This window comes from Alosa sapidissima, chromosome 11 (assembly GCF_018492685.1).
Source record: "Alosa sapidissima isolate fAloSap1 chromosome 11, fAloSap1.pri, whole genome shotgun sequence".
Lineage (NCBI taxonomy): Eukaryota > Metazoa > Chordata > Actinopteri > Clupeiformes > Clupeidae > Alosa > Alosa sapidissima.
Window position 1 is genome coordinate 31,301,950 of NC_055967.1, and position 18,461 is coordinate 31,320,410.

Genomic DNA, 18,461 nt, shown 5'->3' on the forward strand with positions numbered 1-18,461 from the left:
GGACTTGTTTGACCGTTAGAGGCATCTGTCTCTAAACATTTGTTCCCCCCACAACCCCACACACATACACTCTCCCTCTAATGGGGGCTATGGATGGGCTCCTGGAGTGGGGGGGGGGGGGGGGGGGTTTAGGGTGGAGGAGTATTAAGCCACCACCGGCAGGCCAGGTTTTTTGCTGGCGCCATGGATTTGGAGAGTGATGCTGCAAGTGTTTAATCTGTCAGGCACTCGACAGACAAGCCGTATGTTGATATCTGAGAGCTGAGCTCTGAGTTTCTCTCTCTCTCTCTCTCTCTCTCTCTGTCTCTATCTCTCGTTCTCTCTTTCTCTATATCTGTCTGTCTCTCCATTTGCTGAGGAGTGTCAACACTCCGCTTGTCAAATGTATTTGCGTTCCGTCTCTTTTGACTTTCACTTTGATTCCTGAATGTCATCTCAGGCAATATGTTCTGCCAATTTGCTCTGACCTTATCATTTAGATAGTATGGTGGGTGAGAACCAGCCCTCTCCACGTTGCCAGAAGTGAAAGCAACCCAACTCGAGCGAGCGGTCATGCGTGCGTGCGGTGGCCGTGTCAGCGGCCACGATGGCTAAACGGCCACTGCCAAAACACGTTTCTCAAGTCGACAGCGTCTCTCTGTAGCCTCTCTCACTCTACAAACTCTCAGGACAGCTGCCAAGGCTGGAGAGCAGCTGGGGACACAACCCCGGCAGCGGAACTGGCAGAGTCTGATGGGTTGATAAGCCTTGCTACACCTCCCACCGCAGACTCTAGATGCGCATGATAAGCAGCGAGGATCATCCTCGGCGTCCCAGAATGGAGAGCGGAAGAGGAAGGGGAAGAGGACGAGAGCTCCAGGTCTTATACTGGAGGCTGCACAGAGAAGACAGGAGTTGGAACTTTCGAACGAGATCCCCACTGTTTGGTTAGAGGCAAAGGAAGAGTCAAAGGGATTAAAGCTGAATGAATGAGCCCCTGAATAGTGTGGAAATGAAAGGATTATCGTACAATGTGAATATGACGACTAATTCAAATGTGGTGCGAGCACACAGGGATCAATGTCCCACTGTAAAAAGATATTTATTTTTTGCTACGATAACCCGATTAAACCAAACACACTTCCGCAGCAAAATGCTGGACTGGTTCTTGGCTCCCAAAGATGCCTACTAATCTCGGTCCCACCAAGGTCCCCTTCTTTTTTTTAAAAAATATTTCATGCTAAACAATTTAAACAATTACACACATTTATGACATAATACCTTGGGTTATTCATATCTCAGTCTTCACCAGTGTGGGTTCCCTCCATTCCATTGTCCCTTTTGAGATTTAGCCAGCTGCAGATTAAAATAAGAGAGATTAGCTCTTTCACAGGGTTGATAATCACAAATTGAAAACCCCTGGCTAGGCAATCTTCAACTCAAAAAAATGAAAAGAAAAGGATAATATCAAGTCAAGAATGAGGCTGCATCAAGAGCTCCTTGGTGATGTTACTGCTATGTGGAGGTTATGGAGAAGTGAAAATGGCTCTTTTCCTCCATATTTCTGACCAAAGAAGTCATACAGTATGTCCAGTTTCAAGCAATCATGAGATTTTCCACTCTCAATTATTTTACCTTTGTTGCCAGATGAACTCTATAATACTTTCTGTTAATACATTTTGTTAATTCAAAGACACTGAATAGCAATCATTAATTAGGAATTATTAGGAATTACTTTTACATAACAGCATTTATTCGTCGTCAATTCATGTGACACATTTTCTATTTCTACCAATATAAATATCCCATGAAAACGTAGCACTAGGTCACATGTCAAAGTACAGAGTGATCATTAAATATTTTGAGGAAACAATGTTGCACGAGAGGCTCAGTGCTGACTGCCAGTCATATGTCTTTTGAACATTATTGAACTGTTTGTTCACAAATTGTGCGGAAAGTCAGCGTACAACATTGGAGTCTGAGGTGCATTTCCTTTTCACACTCTTCACAAAGGCAAAGTGAGTACATTCATTACAGAAAATCAGGAAATATTAAAGTAAGGCCTAAGCTCAACTGTGATATAATAATATGTAATTTACATATTATAGCAGTAAGTAGGGCAGCCGTGGTCTACTATTTGATTGACTAAAGAATGGCTGGTTCGATTCCCTTGTAGGGAAAATGTGTGAAGTGGTTGAACATTGCTTTCTCATATCCACATCCATGGCTGAGGTGCCATTGAGCAAGGCACCTTAAGGGCAGCCGTGGCCCACTGGTTAGCACTCTGGACTTGTAACCGGAGGGTTGCCGGTTCGAGCCCCGACCAGTGGGCCGCGGCTCAAGTGCCCTTGAGCAAGGCACCTAACCCCTCACTGTTCCCCGAGCGCCGCCGTTGAAGCAGGCAGCTCACTGCGCCGGGATTAGTGTGTGCTTCACCTCACTGTGTGTTCACTGTGTGCTGTTTGTGTTTCACTAGTTCACCGATTGGGTTAAATGCAGAGACCAAATTTCCCTCACGGGATCAGAAAAGTATATATACTTACATATATATATATATACTAAGCCCCAACTGTTCACCAGGCGCTGCAGCAATGGTTACCCACTGCTCCAGGTTTGCGTGCATTTGTTTCTCACTTTGTGTGTGTGTGTATGTGTGTGTGAGTGTTCACTAACCACAGAGGGGTAAAATGCAGAAAAAGAATAATAATAATAAGTTTATTTTGTATAGCACCTTTCTCAAACCCAAGGTCGCTTTACATACAGGTAGTAGGAAGGCAAGGAAACACAATAACAAACAAACAAACAAAACAATACAACAAAGACAAGTTATCTGTATGGAGCTATGTGTTGGGTGTGGAGGAGAAGTGATCATTAAACAGAAAGGTCTTGAGATGTGCTTTGAAGAAAGGAAGAGAAGGACAGGCAAGAAGAGGTTGGGGGAGGGAGTTTGGAGAGTCTGGAGCGGGGGATAGCCAAGAGGTTTTGGTCAGAGAATCTGAGTGAGCGGGAAGGAGTGTCAGGGGTCAGGAGGTTGCGGATGTAGGGGGGAGCAAGGTTGTGGAGGGCTTTGAAGGTGAGTAGTAGTACTTTGTATTTGATCCCGGGACGGAACTGGTAGCCAATAGCCTGGCTAGCGCCACCACTTCTCAATGAGACGTGGTCTGGGAACCAAACGTTAATTTTCTCGTATTTGAAAAAAATGCCCAGATCCGTTTATTGGGTGCCACGGATGTCTATCAAATGCGTCTGTGCATAGCTCATCATTGTCTTGCTTTCCCCCTTGTTCTGTGATTGGTTCCCTATCTCAGGCGAAAATTTGCTCCATGGTCTCCAGGCTGCCTTAGCAGCGTGAATCAAATCGCGCGCAAGGCAGCATGGGAACACCCAGGCTAGGTAGCCAATGGAGTTGATGGAGAATGGGGGTGATGTGTGCTGATCGTCTGGTATGGTTGAGGAGCCTGGCTGCAGAGTTTTGAATATATTGTAGTCTTTGAAGTGATTTTAGTGGGGAGACCAAGGAAAAGTGAGTTGCAGTAATCTAGACGCGACATAATGAAGGCGTGAACCAAAGTCTGTGCATCACTAACAGTCGGAGTAACAGGAAGGGTCGGAGGCGGGCAATGTTACGGAGGTGAAAGAAGGCAGTCTTAGTAAGTAAGCCCCCTTCAGACATATGTGTAAGACCGGAGGTTCGGCGGATGTTAAACGGTGGGGTCGCATATCTGAACGACATAACCGGTCATATGGAAGTCCAAACTTAGCCGGTTGTTCTACTGCTCCCCCCCTAGTATTTCCTCCGGACATTATATAAATGTGCTGTGTCTGAACGGAGCATAGAACATGCGGTTAAAATTCATACCTGTGAGAGGGCGTGTCGGTGACGTTTCTTTCGTGCGTCCATGTGGTTTAATCTGACTTAAATGCCAGTGTTATGGAGTGGCATAGTGCTGTCCAGAAAATCTTTTACCTGGAAAGATGCAGACATCACAGAGCTACTGTCCATGAGGGCAGACAGCATTGTGATAGAACACATGAAGGGAACGGCAAGAGACATGTTGATGTAGCCTACAGTACAACAGCTCCTACTAGGGTAGATCATCTGGGAACCAAATATTGTAGCAGGTCAAAGGCCAGTATCTTTCAGCAGGGTGTGATGGTAGGCCCATTTGTAAGGGATGGTAAAACATCAAACACTGGGATTCTTTCGTAACACTGCATGGTTCCCATTACATGAAAAAACACTAGCATTGTATGTCTCAGGTAATACAACAGTGCACCACTGTGTCTCTATAAAGACAGTGTGTGTGTGTGTGTGTGTGTGTGTGTGTGTGTGTGTGTGTGTGTGAAGGCCCTTCTCTCTGAGCCCCTTGAGGTCTGTTGTTCTGAAGCTTCAGGTCTCCTCTACTCCCTGGCTCACCTTCCCTGCTCACCTCTGCCTGACAAAGCCTACTGTACACCTGCAATAACTATCTCATACTACTGGCTAGCAGCAGCATGATTAAGTGCATTGATTTTGCAGTAATTGCCATGCTCTCTCGCATTGGTGTACTCCAAGGAGTGTTTTTTAAAAGGAATAATGGCCAAATGCTGTTTGCATTCACTCTATTTGTGAAAGAAAGGGTAATTAGGTTGGAGGGGATGAAAAGAAAAGAGAGAGAGAGAGAAAATGCTGCTGCATCTGAGCCTAAAAGAGACACACACACAGCATGTGATTAGTTGTCAAGAACATCCCCAGATGGCACCTATTACCTGAGCACATTAATTAAAGATCCAAGCGCAGCCCCCTTCAGAGAAATGGATGGGCCTGAGGACATGAGCGAGCGTACGGGAGCATGAACGCGCGCCGACAACAAGGTAAACATGCCTGCCTCCTCTTGAGGTAAATGCATGGGCCACTCGAGACAAGGATTCAAGATGTAACGATGAGAACAAATGGGAATTTCATAAACTGCACATGGAAATGTCCTCTAAAAGAGGCCTAAAACTAGACTAGATCAGTGATTTTGGCTTCTTATTCCATGTATATCTACCTGAAAAGGCAGGTTCTCTCCCACTGCACTGTACCCAGCATACAGTACAAAATGTTTCCAAACACAGCTTTCTAGCAACGTTCAGCTTCACATTGATAAAAACCTAGCTTTTTAAAATAAACAAAAAATGGCATCAAATAGCCTGACACTATATTTGCCATAAAACGATTGGTTTGTGATATTTTAGTATAGTGTTTACCAAATTGATTTCAGAGCAGGGGGAAATACAATTTCTAGTATGTGACATTTTTTTATTCTCTGACTGGTATTTCTGCATAAATCCTAGTGTTTATCCTGTTCTTCACACTGAGTGTTTGACTGAAAAGAAGACTGTGGCATGTAATCCAGAGCAATATGGCAAGGACACTAAGAAGCATTATCCATTCTTCACATGCATAGAGCCACGCCACAAAGTCTTAAGTTGATTAGGATATTCGTTTCTATTTGACGTGTAATGTCAGGTACTGTGACAGACCATGTTGAGCAACTATAAACGTTAGCACCATGGTTTTCAGTATCTCTCTCTCTCTCTTTATCTCTGTCTGATAAGCCCCTCGTTCTGCAAGTGATTATGTCTGAGAGGTGGTTCCACTAGCTGAGATAAACACATGGTTTTGGTGAATAATTCACACTATGAAACAGAAAAGCACTTGAGCCATAAGCTTCATTTTGCCGCCCAGTTTTAGGTAAAAAATAAATAAATATATATCTCCCCTTCTTCCCAGTGGAATTCATCCATGTAAATGGCACCCAAAACACAAGGGGGGAAATTCGCTGCCACTACGTCATTCTTAAACCTTCACGAGAAAACAAAGTGAAACGTGAGCCTTCCAAGAAAAGCCAAGCACAAATCCCTTCCTCTTCCACCTGCCTCCAAAACCCATTGTGGATGTTTTTTATACATGATTTATTTATTTCATGGGTAATCCTAGCTATTTTAACAGCAGCAGACGAGAGCCAGGAGGAAATGAAATAAATGCATAAACAAACAGCCCAGTCTAAACATGTTGAAGGAAGAGGAAGTGGCACCACAGAGCAGGTACACAGCTGTTCACTGATAGATAACAAATTGTCACAGCGGAGGTACCATGCAGAAGGGCACTGCAGCATTCATTTGTTAATTCATCCATTTTCCACGTAGGAGACAGCGTTGTGCTTTGTTTTGTTGTACTGTAATTAATAGCCCTACTCTGTATAGGTATATGGATGTGTGTGTGTGTGTGTGTGTGTGTGCACACCACAGACAGAGAGCAAACTCTATGCCACACTGCTGATTACCAGAGCTTTGTAAAGCCACCAATTTTACCGCCTGCATCCACATGACTCTATGCAGGACGTTAGAAAGGAACTTGCTGATGGACCTCCTCCAACACTTTTCTAAAATAAATAAATATGTAAATAAATATATAAATAAATAACATAACATAACTGATATGACTACTATCCCCTCCTGTGTCTGCTGTCCACCTCGCTTGAAGGAAATGTGATTACTTCTGACAATGACTGATGACTTGGCTGTGAATACATTTGTAACAGCAAATGAAAACCCCTGTTAAATCTCATTTTAATGAGAGAAGTGGTGACAGTGGTGGACGCCAAGGAGTTTTTTTTTTTTTCCTTTTTATGAAAAAGGAGCCTGTGCTGGCTGCATGTCAAAGCTGAAATATTTATGATGGAACATTGAAACTCATTCATCTTTAATGGACAGGGCCTCCTGGACATGCAGTGAGAGCTTTTGGAGGTGAGTGAAAATTAGAATGTGTTGGAGAACCGCCTTTGTTTGAAATATGCACGGGATAATGTATTGTCTGCCGGTCAATATTTAAAAAACTAGATGTACCGCAGAGCGGTACAAAATATGACCGCCGCCCAGTCCAGCACATGTTTTCCACAAAAATAAGTCACGCTGAAAGGCATATATGATTCTAACTGTCTCACTGAATTGCATTATGCACACTCAATTCTCACTGGTATCTGCTAGACCAGCGGTCCCCAACCACCGGGCCGCAGGACATTCCTAACCGGGCCGTAGCCTACGACATGAGTTTAAAAAAAATGCATGCGAACTAAACTAAATTTAATTCGCAATAATGTCACGTTTTTACATGGCATAGGTCTATATGCAGTTGTTTGATTACACGCATGTTTGCATTTTGCAAGGTCTATTTTCTTACGTCTGTCTGTCCCGCCTTCAACACTTTTACATATTGCCTTCAGCGCTGCGCAGCCTCAGGTCAGCTCACTTCACTTGATCAGTTCTTGGCGAACGGTAGTGTCACACGAAGTTAGCTAAACTGCTAGAATGAGCAACAAAAAACAAGCATCTTTAGCAGGTCACTGGCCAGAGAGTTGCGAGCGCCACTGCAGAGATTTCTTACAGAAAAAAAGTCACCGTTAGCTGCACATTTTAGTGATGAGGACTGGGTGTCAAAACTCGCTTACCTGTGTGACATATTCGGGTTGCTTAATGACCTCAACCTGTCACTCCAGGGGAGAATGACGACTGTCTTTAAACTGGCAGATAAAGTCGCTGCATTTAAAGCAAGCTTGATTTGTGGGGACGACGAGTGGACCAGGGTGTATTTGATATGTTCCAAACAGTAGTGGGGGTTTTGGGAGAGACTGAGGCAGGGCCCTTTCTCTCGCAGCTGGTGCGCGATCACCTTGTATTGTTGCGCTTTCAAATGAGTTTGAGCGTCCCATCCTCTTCCCATCCTCCAAAGATCCACGGCAAACCAATGAGTGGGTCCGCAACCCATTTGTCAATATCCCGAATAGTCCTAACTTGTCAGCGCAGGAGGAAGAGCAGTTGATCGAAATTGCAAATGACGGTGGTCTTAAGAGTGTGTATAAGGAAACCTCTCTGGCGGGTTTTTGGATCAAAACCAAAGCAGAATATCCCAAGATAGCCGTAAAAGCGCTGAAAACGTTTCCCACCACGTATCTATGCGAGGCCGGGTTTTCGGCAATGACTGCAACTAAGACCAAATTGCGCAATCGACTGGACATTTCAAACACACTGAGGGTGTCACTGTCTTCCATCACCCCCAGATGGAAGCTTCTTGTTGCAGGGAAACAAGCAAGGCTCACACTGATTATATTCGTAATGCACATTTAGTTCCCATGTTTTGTTCCCATATTTTGTTAAGCATGTTCACACTTTAGCTTCAAGTTGTTCAATATTCATAGTTCATATTGTTCAATTTTCACTTCTTCAAGTTCACGTTTTTCACAAGAGATCGTTACCTTCACTGTTCATACATAACTGGTGCTAGTTCTTTTTTTAAGTAATGCATGCACAACACATATGGAACATGCCAAAAATTGGTCATCCTAGGCCCTACGGTTCTCAAGATATTCACAGAAAACTGTGTCTGCCCTACCCTCCTTTCGGGGGGTCCAGTCAAGCTGGGTGGGGGGGGGGGCTACAGATCAAAACGAAAAACCATGGTTCCATGTTATCCATGTGGGGTTACATGCCCACCAAGTTTCGTGTACCTCGGTCTTTCAGTGTCCCGGGAATCCTTGTTGGTGTACGGTCACTAAATGTACACATAAATTATTTTATTGTAAGGCCCCCCATGAATGAAAGTCCACGAAACTTGGCATGCATTCGGAGGGTGTCATAATGATCCTACCCTTTCAATTTCGTGCAGTTTTGACCATGTCAGCCAGAGATATTGTGATGAAAACACCTAATGTTTTGCTTTTTAATTTTTAACTAGGTGGCGCTATACATGAAATAAGTGGTAATGGGATAGGTTGACATGCCCCCTTAAGACCAACATACAAAAAAAAGGTGGACCTCCTAGGCCCTATGGTTCTCGAGATATTCACAGAAAACTGTCTCCTGCCACCTACAGGCCAGTTGGTGTATAGTAACATAAATTAATTTATTGTGTGGCCCCCCATGAACGGAATTCCACGAAACTTGGCGTGCATTCAGAGGGTGTCATAATGATCCTACACTTCCAATTTTGTGCAGTTTTGACTATGTTAGGTCACAGATACCTGCGATACCTGCGATTACAACACCTCATTTTTACTTTTTTGTGTTTAACTAGGTGGCGCTATACATGAACTGAGTGGTTATGGAATGGGTTGACATGGACCTTTGAGATCAACATACAAAAAAATGGTCCTCCTAAACCCTACGGTTCTCGAGATATTCACAGAAAACTGTGTCTGCCCTACCCTCCTTTCGGGGGGTCCAGTCCAGCGGGGGGGGCTACAGATCAAAACGAAAAAAGATGGTTCCATGCTATCCATGTGGGGTTACATGCCCACCAAGTTTTGTGTACACCGGTCTTACAGTGTCCCGGGAAACCTTGACGGAAACTTGGACATGCGGGAAAAAAAATAAATCTGACTAAACCTATATGACCGCCGCTTCGCTGCACGGCGGTCATAATAAGTCCCAGCAGGGCAAACAAGACCCCAATGTGAAGAAAATGGGTCTTCTTGCTTCACCCTGAAGGGACTTCTTTTCTATACTTGCCAAAACAAGAAAATAAATGTCTTATGTCTTTTAAAATTATTTTGTTTTTGTTTTGTGGCTTCTGCTGTGAAACAAATAGTTTGCCATAGAAATAAAAGTTAATGAAATAGAAAGTTTTATGTGTTGCATAACAACGTACTGTATTACTGACTTTAACTTTCAATTAAGTTCCATCGCTATTGGCAGTCGCCAGTAATTTATACAGGAATATCTGACATCTGAACGTTGAGAAGGTCCGTTCATATAATGGAACCTTCTGCAGCATTCTGAAGAGCCTAGATGCATATTATTATGTGTTATGTATAAGCCATAGATGTGTGCAATTTGTCAATTACTGCAAAATCTAACAGGTCAGAGTAACTTATTCTATAAAACTCAATGTCAGTGGCTCTAGTTTGTTATACATTGATTTTAATTGACCACTAACTTAATAGACCTCAACCATTCATTGCATATTGGTTGTTATGGATATTAGAGTCAGACCGATGAGCTACAAGTACAGAAACATGCACACATACGCTGCGGGTGATTTTGTATGTTTGTTGAAGAACATGAATATGTTTTTTGCGGTTTTAATTGCTGTTGGCTTACCATGTCGGTGACATGCTGCATCATCTTTCGGGTAGGACTGGACTTTCTGGTAAACAAAGCTGTGATAATTCTTGCAAACTGATTTCTTAATTCTGAACTAGAATAACCTCTTACTTTTCACTTACTTTTACAACTCTCTGTATATGTATGTGCTTTGCATGTAGTAACTCCCACTATTGCTGTTCAGCCCAAAGGTATTGCCCTCATGTAGCCTCCATTTTTTTCTCTTCCGTCAGCTTTGAATCCATGTTTGTAACTTATAATAGGATTGCTGATAGTTGGCAAGGCTAAAACTAATAGCATCGATACCCGACTGCTTCAGGTCCAGCGGCAGAGGTGCACAGGGGAGACGGAGTGACCGCAGGCAGACCCCCTGTCCAAGGCCAAACATCAGGCTTAGCAGCCCAGCAGCAGCCACCGTCCTCTGAGCTCAGCTGGGATAATAGTCCCGTCCTCCCCTCTTTCCTCCCCTTCGCCTCGCCTGCCTGCCCCCATGGTCCTAGCTCCCTCCCCAAGGCGTTCCCTCCCTCCCTCCCTCTACCCCTCCTCCGCCCCCACTCCATCCTCCTACTCGACCTAACAAGAACTTGGCAGACATCACAGCAGTGCCAAACCCTCTCCATCTCATACCTCGCCGCAACTTTCAAAACAACCCTCCTTCTCAACAAGGGAAATTGTCACCATATGCAACCCACCTTCTCTAACAGTGGGTATGGGGAGATAATTGTAAGGGGTAAGGGCCTTCTTTCTGAAAATGACACCATTATCTCTAGTTCAGTGTGTCAACCATCATCACCGCTGACACTGTTGTGGTGATTTCAGCTAGCGCCTCCATAGCTAATTAAAAGCTGGGTGGGGGGGAGGGGGGGTCGAAGAGGGGTAAATAATGAATTAAATAATCATCCGGTGCACAGTAATATTATCCAGTATATTTAGAGGGCAAAATGTTCTTTGCTTAATGTTGTCACGCTGCCACGGAGCCAATAAGCAGTGTCAGGCCCTCTCCACTAACAGGATTAAGCACCAGGAGTTTATGTCTTTTACGGCCGCTGCCAGACGCAGGCCTGCAAATAATGGGATCAGTTCCCGAGCCGTTCATCACCGGAGAAACCACCACTTCCCACATTAGCCTCCACACCGCACCACGCCCAAGGCCCAGTCCAGCACCACCCCCAGCTCTGGCTGTACAGTAGCATCTGCCCGAATAAATTGTGAGGAAGTGATGACAACCTACATCAATACAAAGACAGAGGTGTGGGCGAAAAGCAAAAGGTGTGTGTGTGTGTAAGTGTGTGTGTGTGTGGGGGGGGGAGTTTGGTCACATGATAAATTCTGACACTCTGTGAGCATCACGCCAAAATGGGTTGGTCCAAGTAAAGGTCAATATAACAAGTCCTGCATAACATGTTTTGCAATCTCTTCAATAACAGTTTAATGATTAATAATCATATGTTATCATTTGACTTGAAAATAAAATAGCTGTGAAATATATAAACATTAAACATTACTTATACAAGTAAAAGTGAACTGGCTGTTTAATGGCAGTCAAAAAGGCAGAACAAAAATCAAGACCTCCATTAGTATTCTATTACTGTGTTGAAAAAAAGTATTTTTTAGTCCAAGCTACCTGTGTTAAAGATGATGTAAAAGGCTGTAAAACACTGTGAAGACTGAAGGGAAAGACCCTGCTCATTAGCGCTAATAAGACATCTCTTATAGCACTATCAAAGCTGGGAGGACTGGAGTGAGAGTACTGATGCTCAAACGAGATTTTCTGGGAGAGTAGAGGGCTTGTTCTTTGATAATCAAATCATAAGGTCTTTAATCACGGAAAGATGGTATTCATGAAATGTATCACAATTGCCAGGAAGGCACTTAGAGATCAAAGCAAAATTCAGCATTTCCATTTGTGACGCATTGTGGCCCTGCATAAACTTTCTGAGCTTTCATTTCATTTGTCATTATAAAGACATTAAAAATATTTAAGTCTGTGCAGGTTAGCAAGCATGGGAACAAAGAATGACTTCTACAGTATCTTTCCTCAGAGGGAATTCATGCCTTCAGCAGGAAATATATGGTATTGGTGACTCAAATAGCAATTGTATCTTTCCATTTTATATGTGGCTAACATCCCTTGCTGTGCTACTGTCAGGATACAACTTCAGGTCTCCACTTCACATACTATACTTTTTTGCGTCAACTATTTCTGAGTTTATTTAGTTACTCAGATAAAACACTATATACACACTCTGGACCAAAACAAGTAGATATTCCTCTGAAATACATTTGCACTGATCAATGTAGGCCCTATAAACAGTACAGCCACCCCTATCTAGTGCATTCAGCATTACAAAACAATGAACTGAAACAGCAGGTCTAATCTACCAAATGCTGTCAATGCCTGTCAACACTAACTGATGTCAACACTGTCACTGTGTAATCTTCTGATGTAAATGGAGACAAATATTGGATTGTAAACATGACATCTGCCTTGCATATCATGTCACCTCTGTGAAGTGGCAAAGACTGTGTAGCATTAAGTTCACCGATATTTGGAAGCCAATGTAAATACATGGGTATAGAATCTAGAGGCTACACAGATAGGCTGTACGAAATATTGGTGAAAATATTGATCAAATACAAACAGTACAAAAGGGAGAGTCTGAGAAGATATCACAATAGTATGATCCTGTTCCTACAACCTCAATTCCATTTATTGACCTATTTTGTGAATAAAATGCAAGAGTCTGCAAAGCAGCCCTTCACTTAAATGAATGTGATTTCATTTGCTGGGGAAAGGAAAGTAAGCAGAAATACATGAGCTGGAATTGAACATGGGTAGGGGAGAGACATGAGGCTATGATGTCTACTTTGATAGAGTACTTCGGAGCAGTGGTGATGTAGTCTAGTTAGCAGTAGTGGGTATACTGTGATCAACCCCAAATGTTAATACCTATCCTTGCCTATTTTAAAGGAGAATTCTGGTGTGATATTGACCTAAAGTGTGTTGAATCATGATACCGAGTGTGAACGTATGTCTCATAGCTCATCTCTGCTTGTCCCCTGCACTCAGAAATCTGGCGCTAGTTAGCCGATGCTACCAACAGTTTTTCGATGGGGAAATCTGATGTTTCAACACACTTTAGGTCAATATCACACCGGAATTCTCCTTTAAGTGGGTACACTGAGATGGTGATACTTTTTAAGTGGGTATACTGTGTAGTCCTGCATATAATGTAGACTACACCAGTGATTCTCAAACTGGGGGTCGGGACCCCCAGGCGGGTCACCAAACATATCTTCGTGTTACACTTCGTGCAGAGCTTTCGTGTATTATATAGCTCCATAATGTAGGGTTTTTTCTGAAGCATGTATTTCATTAGCAATAGATAGATAGATAGATACTTTATTGATCCCCAGGGGAAATTCAAGGTCTCAGCAGCATACATACAAGACAAACACATTCTTTAACAGCAGAAGAGTAATTAAAGTATATAATATAAAAACACAACTAAGCAGTAAGGACAGTAGAAGATAAAGAATATGCTAAATATACTAAAATACAAATTATACTAACACTTAATACAATATATAAAAATATACTAAAATACAAATAACAAAATTACAAATTATACTAACACTTAATCTAAATCAATTCTAAAATTGGCTGGTGCCATCGCAGAGTAACCGGAGGCATGAGAATTTCCACTATTGGGAAGTGGGAGGTCAGGATGGGGGTGCTCATCTCTACCCCAATTGTGATCTCTGGTGCTCACAACTAAACAATATAGTTCAATCACAAGCACAGTTGAATGAAGTCAATCAAGTACAACATTGCTTTTAAAAGACATTTTTCACTGCAAAACAGACGTGTGCTGTTTTCGTACATACATGTATGCAGCATATCTAATTAGTCGCTATGAATACCTCTCCTCCCATGAGAAAAACATGGACGCCATCCAGAAAAGGTGCGAAATGGGGATCGAGTCCTGTCTGCATAAAGAGGCGTCATTGACGTATTGATGAGCATACGTAGCAACCGGCCAATAGCAGCGCACTCTTGATATAAGGTTGATTTCTCCAGACTAGAATGCTCAAAATTGTTAAAAATGTACCTAAAATGGTCAGAAGGGTTTGAAGATCAAGAAAATGTGCCCTAAATGCACATTCCTAACTTTAGAAAGCATTGAGTCTGACAGCTCTAAGCTCATAAGTACATGGGCTAGCATGATCTCCAAAATATCATATACAGTGAAGGCGTTATGTAGATTATAACAATATGGCATTAAACATCATAATATAATATATCTGTAGGACCTGGCAATTAACTTGATAATATAATATATCTGTAGGACCTGGCAATTAAGTTCACCCTGATTGCAAAAATGAAAAATTCAAATGTATCAAACACTGTGCGATCATTTTCCCTGTTCTCTTTTACTTAAATTTAAAGGTATCTATAAATAACTCTAACTAATTTCCTCTGTGCACCTGTTGGGGTCTGGGCTGAGATGGTTTGCTAGTCCTGGTGGGCTAATTGATGGTTATATACTCATGTAGCCCTACAGCAGCTCAAAAATTGATTCAATTTGGAAACACAAAAGGACGTGTCTTTGTGTACAGGAAGGAGGGCATATCAATAATGGCCACCCATATCTCATCCTCCACAGCCTCTCTCAAACACATAAAAAGCACCTTAATGGGACAAGCTGTAGAGTCCACTGTAAACACACATGAGCATTACCATTGTTCTTGAAATAGCAGGTGGACTTTTCAGTGTATGCTACATCCATCACTTGCACCACACAGCTCTTCCTTTCAGTTGCAATGAAACATATTTTGGCCTCGGGGAGGAGGTACATTTTCTACTGTTTGTTGTTTGGTAAAGAAGGATCAGAGACACTCTAATGTGCCATCCGATCGTACTGTTAACGGTGCTCTAAGCGATGTTGGGTAACGTCACTTCTGTTGACGTTCAAACAAAACAGAGAGCTAGCTCACTACTCCCTCCCCCTCCCTCCTGTGCAATTGAAACTAAATGTGCATCTAGTCAGTGACTTGCTGCAACAATTTGTTATGTTTTTTATGGTCCAGGCTGGACCAAGTTGTTTATGTTGCCGGTTTTGGAGCCTGGGCTGTCCACAGAGACCACATTTTTTTACAGTGTATTCAGGGCACAAGCAGCTAGCGGATGGTGAGGTCATGTTCACTGTATGTGAAAAAAATGTTTTACCTTAGAAACCGCGTAACATCGCTTAGAGCACCTTTAAAAGACAGAACACAAGCACTGAGAGCTGTGATTTGAAAGCAGCCTTTGTTGTGACTGGTTTAGTTGTTGATCAATTCTTATTACCTCAGAGCTTATTTGTAAAGGCCCCTCGAAACCCATTAAACTCTTAAAGAATTGAGGCCAGCAACCCAGTTCATCTTTGCCTCATTACAATAATTACTGAAGGATTATGTTGGATAATTACTTCTTTTCCCCTAAATACTAGTATAACAAGCGATCCATCAGTAACATACCAGGTAATTGTTTAACAGAGCCACTACAGGCACCACTGAGGTGTGGTTGACATCAGCTGAAATCTGAGCAGGCTTGTTCACAAAGACGAGTGGATGGTAGGTCTACTTTAAATTGAGACTTTATTAAAGCTAGGGATGCACGATATATCGGCGGCCGATATATTATTGGCCGATAAGTGAAAAAATTTAAATATTATTATCGGTCCGATAACAGAATTCTGGCCGATAATTTGCGCCGATATTTTTTAAAGTCCTAATTTAGGCCTACGTAAGGTCCGTCTGGCTGAGCTACTTGAGCTTGGTTGGCTATACTTTTTCCTCAATATAATGTCAGCGGTGTGAATGTATTTCACCACTCTAACAAAATCTGTGGATATGCGTTCATTTGGGAGTCTGTGCATCTCAAAATCCTCTCGTGAATGATCCGCCATTTAACCTTACCAGAGCGGAGCTCAGCCCTATCTAGAGCTGTCTTGTGCTGGTGTGTTTGCACTTTACCGCGCTGGTCGGGGAAACAAATAAACAAACTTGTTAGTGGGACGAGTACATAAGTACTATAGTAGTACTATATAAGTACTACTAAGTTGTGTTTTAGTATTATATTTGCATTACTTTAGCTTGGGTTTTGTATTATTACTAGTGCTGTCAGTTAAACGCGTTATTAACGGCGTTAACGCAAACCTATTTTAACGGCGTCAATTTTTTATCACGAGATTAACGTTCTTTTTGGTCTAACAAACTTTGTAGGTTTTTCACATGCTGTTACAACAACTAGTAACGTTAGAACAACTACAACACCACACCGGATCTGTCACGGACTGAGCCGTGACGTGCTCACGCAGCGTGCAGCCAGCCAAACGCCGGCGCTAACATTCAAACTGTCCTGCCGCTGTTCTCCGTGTAATATCACTGTCATTACCGTTTGCTCTGTTGTATTCCTGGTTCTCTATTCACAATGTCATTTACCACCGTTCACCATAAATGCCAGCTAGCATGCGTTGTTGTTTAAGGTGCAGGGAAAGGCCTACCGGCATTCTTAAGTAGCAAATGTTTGTGCATGACTCCATTCACATTACTCAAACTATATACATTGTCATTTCCATCTCCCATATGTATTAATGTCTTCTGGTAGCAAGTAATGAAAATACCCACACTGGCTGTCAAACTTCTCATTTATTTAGTTAAACCTTCGAAATTACAACTCTGTACACAGTTAACTCACCACCATCCCGAACTCCGTTGCAACTTCCTGGTTTAACGTGGGGAAGCCGAGGGAATGTTCCACTAGGTTGAAATAGAGGGGTTTCGCGGGTGATTGGTGGTGGGAACCATTATTGCAGGGGTGTTTTTGTGTTTATCACTAATATGGGTTTTTCTCTTTACAAATGTGATTTTGGTGGGGGAAACATTTTGTATGTATTTCTATATTTGCTGTTTGCTTGTTTGGTTTATTATTTGGTTATTATTGTGTGATTATTTGGTTAATTGATTTTTGTTAGCAATGGGGCAATCTAGTGGGAGGGGCTACAGCTAGCCTAAGGCTGTATTAGGCCCCATGACCTCAGTTGCAAGGGGTCTGTGCAGAGAGAGAGAACTGTGAATGAGAATTGTGGACTGGTTAAGTGTGCAGGGTCTTTTGAGACATAGCCTGGCAACTTGATGCCTATTTATTTTCTTTTTGAACAGTTTTTGTTTTGCATTTTTGCTCATCTTGACACTGAATATTTGCACGTATTAGAAAAAATATTTTTGAAAAAATAAAAAAAAATAAACAAAAGACCTTTTTTGGAAACTTGCATCTTCCCTGACTCCGCCATCGGTTATCCTGCCACAGGATCCAGCTAGACCGGAAACTAAACAATACGCACTGACGAATGGAATGGAACATTGTATGTGCTGCACGTACACGCCCCCTTTTAGGGGAAAGATCATAGATGACTGTTTGGATATAATGGAAACCTATGCTGCATCGAAGTGGGGAGCGAAAAGGGCTTATATACTTACTGAGGCTACGTTTATAGGGTGACTATGAAGAGAAGACGCAAAAGTGGCGTCTCGTCTTCATTTTTTTATTTGCATTTAGACGAGCATTCTCAGGGGGAAATCTTTGTTTATATGAAGACGCAAGAGTATGTGATATTCGATTGGATATGCATTCCAGACCGCTGGGTGGTGAAGTGATACAACCCCGATACGTCACTTGCAGACATTCTAATTTGACAGTTTAGATGGTTTAGCCGTTTAGACGGAGACGCAACCCGTGTCGTCTTCAAAACTCTACACTCTGGAAGGAGTCTTCAGATTTTTGCGTCTTCAAGCCCCGATGGCGGGGTCGCCGTGTAAACGAAAGGCCCTTATGATAAAATATTTTGTCGTCTTCCTTCGCAATCGTTCTCGTATAAACGGCCCCTAAATCTTGAAACAAACGTAAATAAAAGGCACAAAATAAGGTTGGTGTAAGAGTTATCTGTGTGTTTATGGGATTAATATGACCATTATGTTCCTATTTGTTGCTCTTGCAGTTTACTAACAGGAGTGTCATGAATGTAGGCATAGTCAAACTGCCCATGGCTGACTATAAGTTCGGCAAGCTTAACTTTACATGTCATAGCATCAACTAAACATAAGTCACACATTCATTCTATCACTTGTAATATGAACGTAGCCTATTTCCTACAACTAGGAGATAATTGGCTATGTTATACTAAAGTTCCTCAGTTAACTATAGCTAGCAAGCTAACCGTTTTACATGGGATATTATGGTAAGTGTAGCTTTGAATGTTCTGTGAATTAATAACTAACGTTAGATGTAACGTCAACGTGTGATTACTAGCTGTCTT

At 42.4% G+C, this 18,461-nt stretch overlaps 1 long non-coding RNA gene across 1 annotated transcript in view; it reads right to left on the reverse strand.

Moving 5' to 3' along the window:
* Positions 1 to 832: 832 nt before the first annotated feature.
* The window catches only part of LOC121724578, a 29,990-nt gene continuing 12,361 nt past the window's right edge, over positions 833 to 18,461 (reverse strand). The window contains exons 2-3 of the long non-coding RNA XR_006035239.1: positions 1,261 to 1,335; positions 833 to 919 (exon numbers count right to left, since the gene is read on the reverse strand). This is a non-coding gene — a long non-coding RNA (uncharacterized LOC121724578). The remainder of the gene's footprint in view (positions 920 to 1,260; positions 1,336 to 18,461) is intronic.